Source organism: Pyrgilauda ruficollis, unplaced genomic scaffold, assembly GCF_017590135.1.
Source record: "Pyrgilauda ruficollis isolate IOZ18807 unplaced genomic scaffold, ASM1759013v1 scaffold79, whole genome shotgun sequence".
NCBI lineage: Eukaryota > Metazoa > Chordata > Aves > Passeriformes > Passeridae > Pyrgilauda > Pyrgilauda ruficollis.
In genome coordinates this window covers 543,149-559,344 of record NW_024529821.1, presented here as the reverse complement: position 1 = coordinate 559,344, position 16,196 = coordinate 543,149, and positions in this window count along the sequence as shown.

The following is a 16,196-nucleotide window of genomic DNA, read 5'->3' as shown; positions in this document are numbered from 1 at the left end:
TAGGTCAGCCCTCACAAGGCATCAGCACCAAGCCAGCCCTGCCTGCTCTGGGATGGTTCAGCACTCCCACATAGGAGCACCCCTCTGCCATTTCCTCATCTTTCAGCCTCTGGAGGACTGAAACCTCAATGGATACTCTTTGTTCTCCTACAGCACTGCCTGTCCTCATCCCCCCTCCTCAGCAGCCCAGCATTTCACAGACATCTGCCCTGCTCTCCTCACTCAGCCTGTCCATGCAGCAGAGGGACCTTGGCATCTCCCCTCTCCTCCACACAGCCTGGTCCACAGTGCTGAGCTCCCCTGTCTGCACTTCCCTGCTCCAACACACCATGGCAGGAATTCTGTGCCCTCTCCTGCTCCCTTCAGGCAGTGCACTCCAGGAGTGGCATATTGCCTTCTCTACTCTTCCCACAAGTAACTCTTAACCTTCTGTTATTCTCTTGCATGCTACCCAAGCACTGAGCTGACTTTTTAAGAATTACCCCAAATTATTCAAAAATCTCTTTCACAAGCAACAATGGCTGATTTAAAACCCATTAACACATGCAGCTAGCCAGGACAGTTTTCCTCCAGTTTTGAGTTTCATCTGGCATTGTATTGTTCCTTCATGGTGTTTTCTACAACTCTTGACACTCACAGCATCAGTGTCATTTCAACACTCTGGAATAACTCAGACTGTTTCTTCCCTACTTCAGTAAATTTTCCAGGTCAGTTATGAGCATGGTGAATGCTGTAACTCTTAGTTCCACTAGTAATGAAATCTGGTCAGTAATAACTGTATCTCTCTGGAGCAGTTAACCTGTTTATTTACAATGGATATCTAGATGACATTATTCTATAAATCCTTATTTTGGAACAGCCTGGATGCTTTAGAAACCTTCAGTGAAAAGACTTTTTTCAAGCTTTTGGAAATACAAATACCACATCAAGCAGATCTTTTTTCTCAATGTGCTCATTCAAAGAGCTCTAACAGAACAACAATACTTCATCTTCTTTTGCAAAGAGGTCATGATTTTTTTTTCTACTGATATTATATTCATTCATAACCAGGAAATGTTATCATTTTCACTATTCATAAAAGTATCTATTGGCTTAATAAAAATTGCCAAAGGTGGCACCTCTGAAAAAGGATAAAATCTCTTCTATCACTGGAATACTGTGATGAAAGCTCTATGGGAAGCAAAGAATGACTCCCCTATTTGCATAATCTAATAAACAGAGATTGTTCCTTGAAATAAAGCAAAGCTTCTTAGAAAACAGAAAGTGTAATGAAGCAGGCTCTTGATACAGCACATGCAGATTTTGCAGTGCAATGAATGAAGTTCTTGTCTCTGCAGTGGAGCCCATAGCTTGCTGAAGGGATGAAGCCCTGTCCAAGGTGCAGCTCAGTGCCCCAGCTTTTACCATGTCCTGTCCAGCTTGCTTTGGGCTGGTCAGCAATACTCCCACTCCAAGCCTTCACTGGCTGGATTTACACAGCTCCAGCTCTGTCAGACCAAATGCTCCTAAACCACAGCCTCATGATGCAGGAAAGCTGTACCCAACTCCCAGTCATTCCTCATATAACATGTCACACTCCTAGGTACCAGATAAACCTGGGCAACAAGTGCCACATGAGCACCTCCCAGTCAGCCATCAACATTCCCAGCCTTTTCCCACAGGTGAAATACACCACTGTTGGTGTTACCATTTATCACAGAGACATTGTGATTTGCCCCCCTACAAAGAGCTACTGCACTGCTTCTCTGGCTGCCATTTATGCCTAATATCAGGATGCAGGGCACCATAACCTGCAGGAAATGCACAGTTTAGTGCCTGCACTAGTGTTTCAGATGGGCCCCCTTTAATCAATGGCTAAAGGAACAGAAGTGTTCCTACTGATTATTACAGACTTGCTTTTAAAGGGCTCACCATACTTCTCTAAAAAAAAATAAATGTTTCAGCCATTTGTTCTGACTCATTTCCAAGAGCAGTGCTAAAATAAGATCTAAGTACACTTAATTGTGTTCAGGACACTGGCAGGAGGAATGACAATAGTATGATAAAATTAACACACAGCTTAGATCAATCATTACTCAATTTTCTGAGCTGGTGTTCTCCATGTGCTGAGTAACAACTGACTTCATTAACCTAAAATGGATCTTTAGTAAAGCACCTGTTTTACAGAGCTATTTTTTTACTGGTGCTCCTGACATGTGCAGAAGGGGTGATTTTCAGATAACCCTTCCATTCTTCAGCTTCTGCTCCCTCACAGATTTACCTTATTCAAAAAGGACAAAGTGCTACAGAGGATTCTGCGGGGTCTCCCTATTTCTACCATAAAAAATGCACCTAAATCCTTTTTTCATCAACTCTTCATGATAGATAGCTCCCACCCTAGAGAAAGGATATGCAATACCCTCACTCCTCCAGTAATTAGAGACACTATTTCCAGTATTAATATTTCTTACCCTGTTTGTAGCTGTTTGTTTTGGATTTTTTTTTTTTTTTTTACCAGGGGCTGAAATACAAAACATCAGCACAAGGGTGATGTAATTAATGTTTTTCTTTCTGTTCAATCAAAGTTCAATCCCGCGCTCCTTGAAAAGCCTTAAAACCACAGCAGCTCTTGGCTTCTGTTTTTGATCTCCCTGCAAGAGAGTGACCACTACCAGATTCATTAAACACAGCTTGACGATTGCCCCCTGCTCAGGCTTTTTCAGCACTCTGCATCCAGAGTGAGCTCAGGTTAATCCTGCCATTGCTCCCACTGTGCAAACAGCTCTGTCTGCTGGGAATGTGCTAATCAGGCTCCATAGGGCCCATCACACACCATAAACACAACAGCAGGCTGAATTTACCAATTTGCTTTCCATTCCTGCTGTTCTCTTCCTCTTCTGACTTCCAGCTCCTGTTTCCACTTGAAACAAAACACTTTTTCTGGCAAGAACGGGTATATCTTAGAGAAAAAAACCCAAACAGTCAAAACCAATTCATTGCTAAGCATTCCCACATTTTAGAAACACCTGATTCTGCAACTAGCCTCAGTCCAAAAGCACCCCTATCATGCTCCTCCTGTCTCTTGAAACACCAACATTTACAGGACTTTCCAAACCTCAGTGGCAGTGCCTGGCCTCCAGGCCTTTCATTTCCTAGCTCTGGTGATTTTTAGTTACCACTGGCACACTCAGCTCCTTCACAGCCTGCAGCCATGCCTGTGCTGAGCTCAGCCTCTGGAGTCACCACAAAACCCTCAGTCAACCCCAATCACTGCGGTTTTTGTCAATATTCACACTGGATGCAGCACATTCACTCTCTTTGATAATCACTGGGGAAAAAAGAAAGTTAAAGGTTTACCTCAAAGCCAAATAAAATCTTGAAAGGACAGGATCCTGTTCCCTCATGAGAGATGAAAAATGGCTCCAAGTTACACTTCCCAAGCACAGGAAAGCCTGGTCCTGCAAGCTCGTTACAGCCTAGAGATTGTGGAGGAAATGCAAGCACACCTGAGTGGAATGGCACTCAGTCAGGCATGCCCAAGGTTAACCACACAAGGAATTCTCTTTTCAAACTGAAATGCATTAATGGATGCAGGGACAGTTGGTTTTAATTTGAATAACTACACATATGACTCCACTGGTGATCTACAGAGCAATACCTGCTTACTGGTAACAAGCATGGCTTACTGAGGATTCCTCTACCCCAGCCCACAGATCACAATTTTCCCTCCCAAAACAGCAGCTGTTAATGCAAAAAAGAGCACCCTGTATTTCCCATCCTTTTTATGGCATCAACAACCATTTGGGCATCTTCTGCTTTCTGTATTGCACTTACCTGGATGCCTTCCTCAGACACACAAGTGGAAAACTGAGTTTATTTTTTTTATTTTTTCTCCTTACTAAACATTGAGATTTTACTTTCTTTTTGCTAGGGTTGGGATTAAATGTGCAAGATGGTATGTCTTGTTTGGATTTAGATGTTTATTACCATTTATTTGTGTTATAGTCTCACAAACTGTGAGTTCTACAGTACTTTACTAACAAATCACAAAAGGGAGATATATTTCTCTTTCTATAAGGCTTTTTAAGGATAAGTGGTCTAATTAAGAAATGACACTTAAATTATTTTTATTTTTAACTTAATAACTAACTACTTGTGCCTTGTAATGTGGACTTTTTAATCTAATTATACAATACTAAAACTTATGAAGAAGAAGGACTAAGTTCTGCCTTAAAACTTTTATTTTGTTACATATATAGTACCATCTTCTAAAGCTTTAAGCTTTAAATTTTCTACTATGTGATATTACATATTCTATTTAAACTACACACTTCTAATCTTAGTTCTACCATTCAGATCTGGAAGTTTTCACTACAGTTTCAGGTGAAATGCAGTGTTCTCTTGGGGGTCAGCACAGAAAGTCTGAAATTCTCAGTAACCAGGGTTCCAACAGAAAAGAGACCCAACAAGGTAGCTCCTCAAAATCCATAAATGGATTTGCATAGATTTAAATATTCCATACTCCCACCAAAGAACACAGGCCATCCATGTTTAAAGAAACTCACTAAGCACAGAGCATGATCGAATTTCCACAGTTTACAAGCATATGCTGATAGTTCTCCTACAGTTTGCCAAAAACAAGTGTTGAGACTGGTAGGGAAGGATTGACAGCAACATCTACAACAGCCACATCCACTGCCAGCACTTCGGAGTCAGTTTAGTAAGCACTTCAAAAGATACAACTCTGTTGCACAAATAAATGAGTGACACATTTTCCCTGTAAAAGCTGAGGAGAGAAATGTCAAGACAGAAACACAAATATCTGACTTTTCAAAGGCTGTATGTTTTTTAGCACACTAAACCAAGGATGCATCACCCATTTTGCAGAGACGTATGATGACAGATGTTACCAAGACATTTCAATTATTACAAAAAAGGGAAAGCATGTTTAAGTTTCTTCCAGCCAGAAGTCTGAAACCCTAATGAGCATTTTGTCCAGAACTTTGTTGATTTTCACTGCTTAAGTGAAAAAGGAGATAAAGACAGAGTTTTCTAGCAACCATGCTCATAAAACTACATACAGCCCTCCTTTATCAACTTCATACAGGTAGGTGTTACATGCATAAAAGGGAACAGGTACAGATTTGTTTCAATAAGTGGCATTACTTAGGGTATTCACGGTAAGATTTCGGAGTTCTTCAAAAGCACCAAGCTGGAAACTCTCCCTCTTTGAAAAACCCCATACCTTGATGAATGGTACTGTCTTCTAGCCTTGCTGATACCTATCTCCTTAAGCTGAGGACTGCAGCAACTAGGTAGTATGGAAATGAAAACCATTCCCATGTTTTTTTTTTTTTTTTTCCAGCTGAATATCATAGTATGAAATTCAAACACAATCCATCTCTGCTAGAAAAATGTAACTGGACTGCCACTGACTTCACAGTTTAAAAGAGCCTTCTGAAAGGAATTTATTCAGGTCATCCCATCCCAGAGCAATTTGCCCTATTTAAGCAGAAAATTAATTTATTAAAAATCAGAAATAAGCCTTGATTTGACTACATTTGCTTCTCCTTATGTTACAAATCTGGAAGTGTCAAAGGCAAAGGCATTCACAGATAATGTGATGCTAAAGAGCCCTCAGGACTGGAAACTCCCTGTTCTGCTATACCAGCCTGTGGGGACAGCCACTTAACCTTCTTCTACTGTCATCACTTTGGAATTCCCACCTCCAAAGAGCTTGCTTTCCTGGGGCTCGGGTTAAGATGTGATGGGAAATCACTCCAGGCTGGCACAGCCCTGGGAACAGCGCCTGTTAGTGATGTTTCAGGCATGAAGGTGCAAAAGGGTCTTAGCTTACAAAATGTGGGTGGGTGTGTATTCTATCCCCATCTGTCAGAGCTGGGGCAGTTTTCTTTATCTCTCCCACAGCCAATCCTCCCTCCAGCAGATCTCTGCTGTCCATGGCCAGGGAGTGTCCCTGCAGGGCTGATCAAATTCCAGCATCCCATGGGGAGATGCTCCGCCCAGGAAATCTGAGTGCAATCAGGGCAGAACTCGGCCCTGGCTCACCAGGGAGGTTCCAGTCAATTGCAAAGGTGATGCCACCTAGCAAAAGGCCCAGAGGGAGGATCCAGGGCACTACAAGCCTGTCTGTCTGACCTTGGTGCTGGGGAAGGTCTTTTCCAACCTAAACAATTTTTTGATTCTAAATGCTTGAGAAAAAGGAAAACTGGTTTTGTCTGGAAAAAACTAATAGTGACTTAAGCAATTCAGACAAAGAGGAAGCCCTACTGCAGGAATTATAAAACCAAATAATAGTGAGTGGATTTTAACTGTTTGGAATCCAAGTTTATTTACTCCACGTTGCAAACCTCAAATACATCTTGGAGACATATTGGGAAAGATTCACAATTTGATTCTCTAACTGCCAGTTCTTGAAAACTGAGAGTAATAGTGATCCAATAATTTATTTAAATGAAGGTTTAGTCAGTTCAGGCCAAGCCCACTGATGTGCCAAGGAAGCCATCTCCTCTCTCTGCTGTTCTGAAAAGAAAGCATTTCTGTGATCCAGGGCACGACTTTACAATTGCTGTGTACTTCCAGGCTCACCCACTTTTGCTGACTTTTCCTTCTGGGCACTTCAGAGTAGTATGTGCAAGTGGGTTATGAGCAACTTGGACTGTAAAATCCTTCCTGAAGCAGAAGCAGACCCTGGAAAGATGAGCAATGTCTTTCTCACCACAGTGGGCCTATTGCAACAGCCACCAGGCTCTGACCTCTCAGACAGAGCCTTGATCTAACAGCAGAGCTCTCACTCTGCTTCCTTCAATTCAGAAAGCTGAGCAAGTATCACAATGTAGGGAATTAATAGCAAAACCCTGCCAGCACAGCTGTGCCACAGCTAAAAGTGCAGAAGCTTTAAACTGCAGCTTCCTTAAATACAACACTCAAGATGCTCTGCTGTAATTAATGGCCTCATCTGCCTACAAATGTGTCACAGCTATTTTTGCAACTAATCTCTCAAATGCAAGGGAAATAGATGTTCTGTACACAGAGGTGCTCTGGTTGGTAGCTTTGGGTCCAAAGTCTCATTGACCCTCCATCATTATCAGTGCAGCTTCAAGTGCTAGATCTACCTGTTCACCTGTGCAATTTCTCTGTTGCAAATTTCCTTACCAGATGCTGCATATTTACTGGGATGTAGATAAATTCAACAATAAGGGTGTTTAATAAAAACACCAACTAAGAATCTCCCCGAGGAAGCTGCTCTAGAGCTCAGGACTGCCTTGCCTGCAGCAGGGAAAGAGGGATCAAAAATAAGACAGGATCCCTTGGGAACTGACCCTGTGCCTGGGGTCTCTACACAGGAGATGAGGCCACAGGATCATAAGCAGCCTGCACAGAGAAAAATCAGGTTTGACCAAGGGACAGTTTTGTTTCAGTTTATTCTGATAACCACAGAAACATCATCTGAAATCATGATGAGAGTGACAAGTAGTTCAGAGAACAGAGTCAGGATTGAGCTGTTGCTGGCTTCAGCTTCTCTCAGGGGACCAGCATTCAGAGACAGAGCACCAGGGCAGAGGGTAGGGGAAATCCCAGGGCACCACACACCTCCAGCACACATCTGTGTGTGGCCTGAGCAGGTCACTTGTCCCCTGATGCTGACACTTGCAGAGAATTTTTTTTCAGCAAAGTAAACCCTGTTCTCCTTTGATTCACACCTGATTCTGCTCTTGATAACCCCACTGTGCTGTCTGGCCCTTTTCTTTCTTGCAAGGCACATTATCCTGTATCCGTGCTGCATTTCTGTCTGGGGTGTGCTTTCCTTCAAGAAGGTTATGGGTGTAAATGTACTTGAGAAAATAAAGCTTTGACACACATGTTTAAAGAGTATTGGAGTCCAGAGCAACACTAAGACAAACCTTGAATATTCCTAATTCAATCTCTTCAATTGTTCTGTGGTCTTGCAAAATGTCCAAGCTTCAATCTACTCCAAGCTAGGTCAAGAAACCTGAAATCCTTACTAGAGATTAGCAAGAAACATAGGAAATGAATGGGAATCTTTCCTTGGTAATTCCATGCATTTGTTCTACAATATTAGCTTTGTTTTAGTAACTCCCCAGTTCAGCTGCCTCGCAGGAATAATTAAATACTTATTTTTAGCATGTTGAATCAAGGCCATTTGTCTAGCATTCTATATTACTAAACAAAAGCAAGTTGAAAAACAGCAAATACCTCAAAGTTTGCTCATGTGGGTTGCTGCTTTAGCAAAAAAAAAAAAAAAAGGACAAAAAACAGGATAGCATACATCCTCAAAAATTACCAGAGATACACTTGAATTCCAGGCTGTGCTATGAGCTACACACGTGTTGTTCTGTAGAGACAAGTAGAGGTCAGGGATCTGCAAACCCCTGACTGACCACGTGCTAAAGGGGCTCTCCCCTCTGAGCTGGATCTCTGTGTGCTTCTCATGGGACAGATCTTCCCTCATGCTGCTGATGCTTTAGGATTTCAGCTTTTCTATTTTTCAGATCCTGTACCGCATTAGTGCATAGCTCCAAACTCCATACACAGTGTTATTTGACTGTCTTCACATTTTGGTCAGACAGAACAATTTCTCTGGGCCTGGGAACCCAAGGACACCCTACAGCTTCAGGCCCCAGAAAGTACAAACAAAAGTGAATTGGGGGATGCAAACTGGGGGTTAATGACTTCATTAGCTGAAGCTGTAATTGGAGAATTAACCCCTGATTGTAAATGGACCAAACCATTAATTGTCTGAAAATCTGGTGCCCATTGTCCAGCTTGAGTGCAGCCTCTGGGAGGCTGTGACTGCCCAAGGTGTGGCTGTTTGAAGGCCTTTAATAAATACCCACTTTATTCTCTGAATCTTGTCTAGCCTGTGCTTTAGGGAGCCACTCCAAGGCATCATGCCAAACTGGAAAAGATATTTTACTCAGTATAGCAAAAACTATCTCTGACAAAGAAAGATAGCACTTGGTGCTACTATGCGTGCACACTTGCAAACATGCAGTCAGACCTGAGTAAGCTCACTCATGGCTAAACATCCCAGTGAAAGCAGATGAGCTGCTCAGGGGGGAGACATACAATCCCTAGGAATGGAGACATCATCCTCAAAAATATCTCCTGATGATCTCACTCTTTGATTGCTCCCCGGGGAGAACAAGTCAGGAGTTAAAATTCCATGTGCTATTTTCAGTAACTGTACAGCTAAATCAACAGTTCTATATCCAATTTCTTTGCATTCCTAGGTCTTTACAGAGAATTTGAGAAACTTATATTCACCTACAAAGAGAGCTCAAGGCCAAACTTCCCAGTATAGGGACTGGACTTCAGACTGGTCATGAAATGAGATTGAGCCAACCCTTCCCTCCTTACCCAGTACTCCTGTGTTACTTCCACCACTGTAAGTGAGTAAACACATTTTATATTTCTATGAAACACAATATGTAATTGTATGCATACAAGTTTGGAACAATGCCTCCTACATAAGATCCCCAGCCCAAGCCAAACCCACTCATGCCAAGCACACAGCTACACTTCCTTCCCTTAGTGTGGGCACAGCCACATAAATGTAACCAACTGAGGGATGTTTGTAATTATAAATCACATTATTGTGTATTTACGTAATTGCTCTGCCATAGCTGCAATTTTTACCTATAATCATTTCAGAATAGCTTTTGATTACCATTGAAGTCAAACAATCAAAAAGCTAGACTAAAACACTGAAAAAACAATTTAAAAAATTGTACCAAACCTGATAACTGAAGCATAATCAGTGGAGCAATTAATGCTTTAATTTCATAGGACCATAAAATGGTTTGGCTTGGAAAGAACCTCAAAGCCCATCCTGTTCCAACCCCCTGCCATGGGCAGGGACACCTTCCACTGTCCCAGGCTGCTCCAAGCCCTGTCCAACCTGGCCTTGGACACTTCCAGGGATCCAGGGGCAGCCACAGCTTCTCTGGGCACCCTGTGCCAGGGCCTCACTACCCCCAGATGAATTTTTTTTTTTCCTTTAGCTGGGAGAGGCCCATACAGTCCAACAGACTAAACCAGGAATTACAGTAATACTATTTCTGCTGAAAATTAAAGTTGTTTCAAACAGACTACAGGAACACAAGCAATAATTACAGAAAGCGGAAGAAAAAATAGATTAAACCAAAATAGCATCAGGCAAACATGAAACCAGTGATGCCTCAAGGAGCTGGGGCAGAGAAGAGCACAAACAACTGGACTGAAGAAAAAGCAAGCAGGATGGTACTGCATGGGGTAAAGCTGGAATTGGACAATTAACTCCAATATGCAAATGGAGCAGAACTGATAAAAGTGAGAGACCCCGTGAGTGGTCGTGCATTTTGTGACCATTTTGGTTCATCTTGGGTGCAGCCCTGGCTGGGCTCTTGTGCTGCCCAAGGTGCATCCATGGAGGAGATCCTTTTAATAAATCCCTGCTTTATTCTTTATCTCTGTCTAGCCTCTGTACTAGGTCAGCCTTCAGAAGGTGTAAAAAGTCCTGTGTAAATCTAAGCTATTTGCTAGAGATTCAGGGTGCCAGAGGGACTCTCATGCTCAGCAGAGGCAGCAGCAACTGTTCCACTGACCAAAGGCCCCAGGAAAAACTTCACTGCTCAGTTCAACAAGAGGTATGCACAAATAAACTTACATTTTTAAGCAGCAAAGAGCCTCACCAACATGATCAAGTGGTTTATAGCACAGAAATAAGTCCAGGACCTTTTGCCAGGGATGAGAAATGAAGCAGTGGTTTAGAGTGCCAGCTTTATCCCCATCTACCCAGCACAGCTGCTCCAGGGGCACAGTGCAGCAGGATGCTCACAGCAGCACCCACCCATGTAAGAGTTACCTGTCAAACCCCAGAGCTGCCACTGAAGGTTCCTGTGCCAGCCCTGCTCACATTTCCATGCCAACCCATGCCAAGGCTCTGCAGCCACATGCCCACTGCTGCTCTGTATTGTGCCAGCAGAGTCAGCACTCCTGGAAAACTGGCTGGAATTACAGAGCTGGCTTCACTTTGATGCACTGGCATATTTTAGCATCCTCTCCTGTGTGTTCCTCAACCTCTCTGTCTGAGCCTGTGTGATAACACGTTTTCAGCAAAGTGTAATAGTCAATGCCAGCTGAAATTAACCCTGTTGTTTCATTATACAGCAGTTATAATCAATCATCAGACAAGAAACTGAAATTTAAGTTTTCTCTATAGAAATCTTATCTCACGAACCATACATTGGCATTGGAGAGCTACCTTTAAAGTAACCAAAAAAGAAGGTCCAAATTAAAATAAAATCATGAGCTACATTCTCTGCTTAAATGATCATTAACTAAGTTATCATCTGCTAATTCATGCAGCTAATCCAGACCTCTCTACTAAACATGTAAAATGGCCTTTTTACTGGAGAAGGATAAAGCTACACTGACATAGCAAAGAACTTCAGAACTGAAAATAATTCAAAACTCCTGAGAGCATCTCTTAACTCTAGTTTCTTCTTTTAATAGCTACAGGATCAGGTTTTGTTTAAAAACAAAACCAAGCATTTCTTGAGGAAATTTGAGGTAGCAGCTGAGATACATTAGGTCAAATTTAATAAACCATAACAATTAAAGAGTTTTATTCATTTACTAAAACTCCATCTTCATAAAATCACATTTCTTTATAATAAGCATAATTTAAATCTTCATATTCGATATGCTTGGAAAAAAAATTGTAAAAATTGTGGCAGATGTATCAACCCAAAAGGTTAACACTAATGACTATTGAAAAAGCAGTTTAGCACCATTTACTGCCACCATGACAAATATGACAGGTCTGCAAATGAGCACATTGGATACCTAATGTTAACATCCATGTTCTGTCAGGTCCTCCTTGGCTGATCAAAATGTATCTTTGATTGCTGTGACTAATAAATAATCCAGGCTAATAAAATTGCTGTATCCTGTAATTATGACAGTGTGAACACTATCTTAATTCTAATTGTTCCAGAGCCTCGTCCATCAGTGACGAGCAACACTTCACAAGGTTCATGGGAGGAATAGACCCAGTGCCCAGCCAAAAACTTGCAGAAATGATCAGCAACCCTCAGGAATGCTCCCCTTTGCTTCATGGCATGCAGAACCACAGTCACAAACCAATTTTTGAATGCAAAATGTGCTCAGATTTGGCTTCCAGTTGTCCACAGTGTGAGCCACGGTGCCAGACTTGGGATGAGCACAGCAACCTTCCATGGTATTTGAAAAGATATAAAACAGTTACTGGGATACACAACTGGTTTGCCAGTTTGAGACTTTTAGCACTGGAAATGCAACTGCAAGGCTGTGTATTGTCCTGCTTGCAGAGATATTGCTCCCTGTGATGGCACTGACCCAGACACAGGCCTGACACCTCAACACCCAAAAATTTAACCATGTTTCCACATGTGAAAGGGTCAGCCCTGCACTTGCTCTGTAGCCATGTAAATTCAGTGAAAACTACAGAATTCAGGCTTTGGAAGGTTTCTCTGAAAACAGAATGAATGGTACCAACAATCACCTCCCCCAGTTTCCATCCCAAATAAATGGATTCATGGCATTGTGCTGGGGTTTCTCAGTTTGAGCTGGAAAAATCCCACAACGTGTTAAGGAGTTAACTGTGAGGTCAAGGGAGAGTTTTACATGCAATTGTTCTGAAACCCCAACCTTACCTGCAATGTTTTCCACCAATTCTGACACTCTTGGAATGTCACAGTTCAGACGGCCACAACACACAGAGTGCCACCATACAATTCCAGAAGACTTTAAGCATTTACCCATAGAGAGCAACACCTCACCACTTTAGAGGGCTGCAAGAGGCTGCTCTTTTTGATCTTTAGCCCAGCCTTTTATCCCCTCACGTTGATGCACTGCCCCTGTGTGCCTTCTGCTCCCTTTGGTGCTGCTCAGTGCCCCTGGGCACTCCATGGCTCATTGCTGTCAGTGCTGCTCACAGCTGTGCCCACTGGGGATGAGGCTGGGCCCCATCCCAATCACCACAAACTGTGGAATTTAGTGAAACTTTTATGTTGATGGAATGGTAGTTACAGGGAAATGAACTGTCCCTTCTCAGTGTGGGATGTAACAACTAAACAGCGGCTTTTGTCCTTTATTCCTGTGCCAAGCACGTTCCCTAAGTCACACTTCTTAACGGAGCCAGTGCAGCAGCAGCAGAGCTCAGGCAGTGTTTGCTTCCAGGAGGAGCTGGAGGAGAGGAAAGGTGTCTCTCCCCCTTTCCTGGCTCTGCACAGGTGACTGGGTGTTGATCAGACCAGTGGCACCACTGCACTTAATTGTTAGTTTTGAAAGTATTGCTACTCCCGTGCTAATATTATGTATTCCTCCAGAGGATTGAACAACATTTCAAATAACAAAATGATGAAAAGGGGGTCTCTGCTCTGTCAACAATGAAGTTCTAAAACCCAGGGCAGCATTACCATGCACACCCAAAGCACAGCACAAGCTCCTGAGCGTGAGGGCAATACAAAAAACAAAACTACTTCATTACCTGCTTGTCAAAGCCAGAAGCCGGGACAAAAAAATGGAGATTTGAAGACACAGGCACAGGGACTCTGACCTCAGCAGGAGACTGCGTGGCAGGAAGGCACCAAGACTGTGCAGAACTAAGGCTGGACAGGCAAACTGCTTCACTTCATTATCATCCAAGGAGGAAAAGCAGAAAAAAACCAGATAAAAAATTGTAGTGCACTTCAGCAGGGTAGCGAAGGTCAAACTCTGCAAGAGACAATGCATTCTAATGAATATTTTTCTCAACTCTTGGAAGATTAGGTTCAGCACATCTTTAAATCCCACCAATATATTAAACTGCTCCAAAAAAAGAATTCATCAGACATAAAAACTATGGAAAAAAACCTTATTTTTTCCTAGAAGAGCTTCCCAAGTGTAAATATTAAAACAAGTCTTAGGTAGCTATAACCAGAAAAAAATAGATATCTCATGGAAGAGGAACTATCACTGCAAGGAAACAGAGTTAAAGTCAATACTATTCCCATAAGAAAAATAAATATTTCTAATTTGTGTTGACAACGACTACAAAATCTCTGCTAATGACCAGACCTGCTGCTTTAAAAGCTAACACAGCTGGGAGGATGGACCAGATCTGTGCCAGGGCCCTCTGAACCTCAGGTGAGGGAGGGGTTCCATACATTTGTCCACTCCCCGTGCCTGGGGTTAGAGCAGGACAGCTGCTCCCATTGTCCACTGTCCAAGGGCAGTGCAAGGCCAGCCCCTGGGCAAGTCCAGAGAGGTGGGTACACATAAAAAAAAAAAGTAAAGAGCTAAAAACAGTGTTGAGCCATGATGCAATACACAAAAAGCCAAAAATAATAAAAAAGAAAAACCCAGCAGAAAACCCCAAAACTAACCAAATAAAAAACCAACCCAACAAAAAAAAAAAAAAAAACAAAAAAAAAAAAAAAAAAAACCCCCGTAGCCCCAGAGAGACAAAAATTAATTCCCATATTTTTACTCTTATTGCCTGTGCTCCGTCAGCCACGGGGCAGAGGCAGGAATTCTGTACGGGCAAGAGCTGTGCTACATTGCCTGTCCTGGCCCTGGGACAGGTGTCCCCTGCACTGCTGTGTGACACCTGCAGTGCAGAACTGCTGCAAAGGACACAAACCAGCTGGGAATGGGAGGGCAAAGAGCACTGGGACTGCCCCTTTCCCAAGTGCTCCCGAGGGATGGGTGCACTCTGAACCCTTTTCAGGCCTGCAGAAGGCAAGGACTGAATCTCAGATGTGAAGTTGCATTATTAACTCAATTAACATTCAAACAGTTCCTTTTTGTTACACTAGAACAGACAGGAATCTGGTGCAGGAAAATTCTCCTGGCTTTTTCAGCTGCCAGTTTTTCCTCCTTCAATGCACTAAGGAACACTTTACCTTCATATATACAGTTAACAACACAACGTAACTAAAGAAGACAATTTCAAGAACTTGTGAAACCAACATTTCTACTCATTAAATAAAACCTGAAATTTTTCCAGATTATTCTCCAGTAAAAATTATGCCTTCTAAGGTTAAGTCTGCAGAAGAGGGCATAAAAATGATTAGTGGATGGGAACACACTGTGAGCATAAGAGCTGATCATGCCACTGCCTAACAAAAAACCCCAAAACTTTAAGTCACACGCAGTACACACAGTATTCCCAGCTGGCATGCTGCCTATAAAATATGCTGTAGGTCTTCCAAGCCACAGATTGTGAAGATGGACAGAAAGAAAAAGAAGGAAAGGATGAGGTAACAGCACAAATAACCACAGTATATAATTTATTTTATTTCTGTGTGACTATGCCCAAAGAACTTGAACCTAGAGTGACTTGTGGAGAGGAAACACCACTCTGAAGTTCCCAGGCTCTCAGCTCTCTGCTTACCCCCACATTAAGCACATTCTGCCATTTCAGCATTTAGTTATTTTAATCTTTTTGCAGCCTCTCAGCCTTTCCCACAATCTGCCTTCAGGGTGGGACCATGTTCAGAGCAGCTGTGAAATAAACTATTATTTTCATATTGAACTGTTTTAATCTCTTTCAATTTTTCCTCCTTCACTACAGCACAGCTCTTCAGCTGTTAGTTCTCCATTCAAAAGCAGGGAGCCACATCAGATAATTAGAAAAAGGTTTACCTGAGGGCTTTCCTGGGTAATTTACAGCTTGACTAACCTATAAAAAATTATAGGGAAATAAGGCTGTGGTACCTAAAAGTAATGGTTGTTTGTTCAGTTCAGCACTACTTAATTACTCTTCCTTTAGTTCAAAGCAGAAAGGAAATAATTTATTCTTCAAAACATTTCATGAGCTAATTTAAAATAATTGACTTTGAAAGAAACTGTGAGGACAAAAAAAGTGAAATTCTTAGTATGTTAAAAAGCAATACTAACATAAAAAACTCAACCCCTCTTCTGTTTTATAGACAAAGGATAGTGTCCCCTCTAAGTAAAGTACAGGAGTCTACTAAGTACATGAGGTGAAAGGAAAATAAATGGCATTTTGGCTTAAAAAGACTGATAGGTTTGTACTTAACAGGTCGTTATTTGGGACAGCCATCCTCACTGGAATCCACTATGGACTGACAGCCATCAAGGAAGCTCAAACTGATTCAGGATATCACATACTTCTACAAACATGTTTCTGAATGAGTTTCAAACCT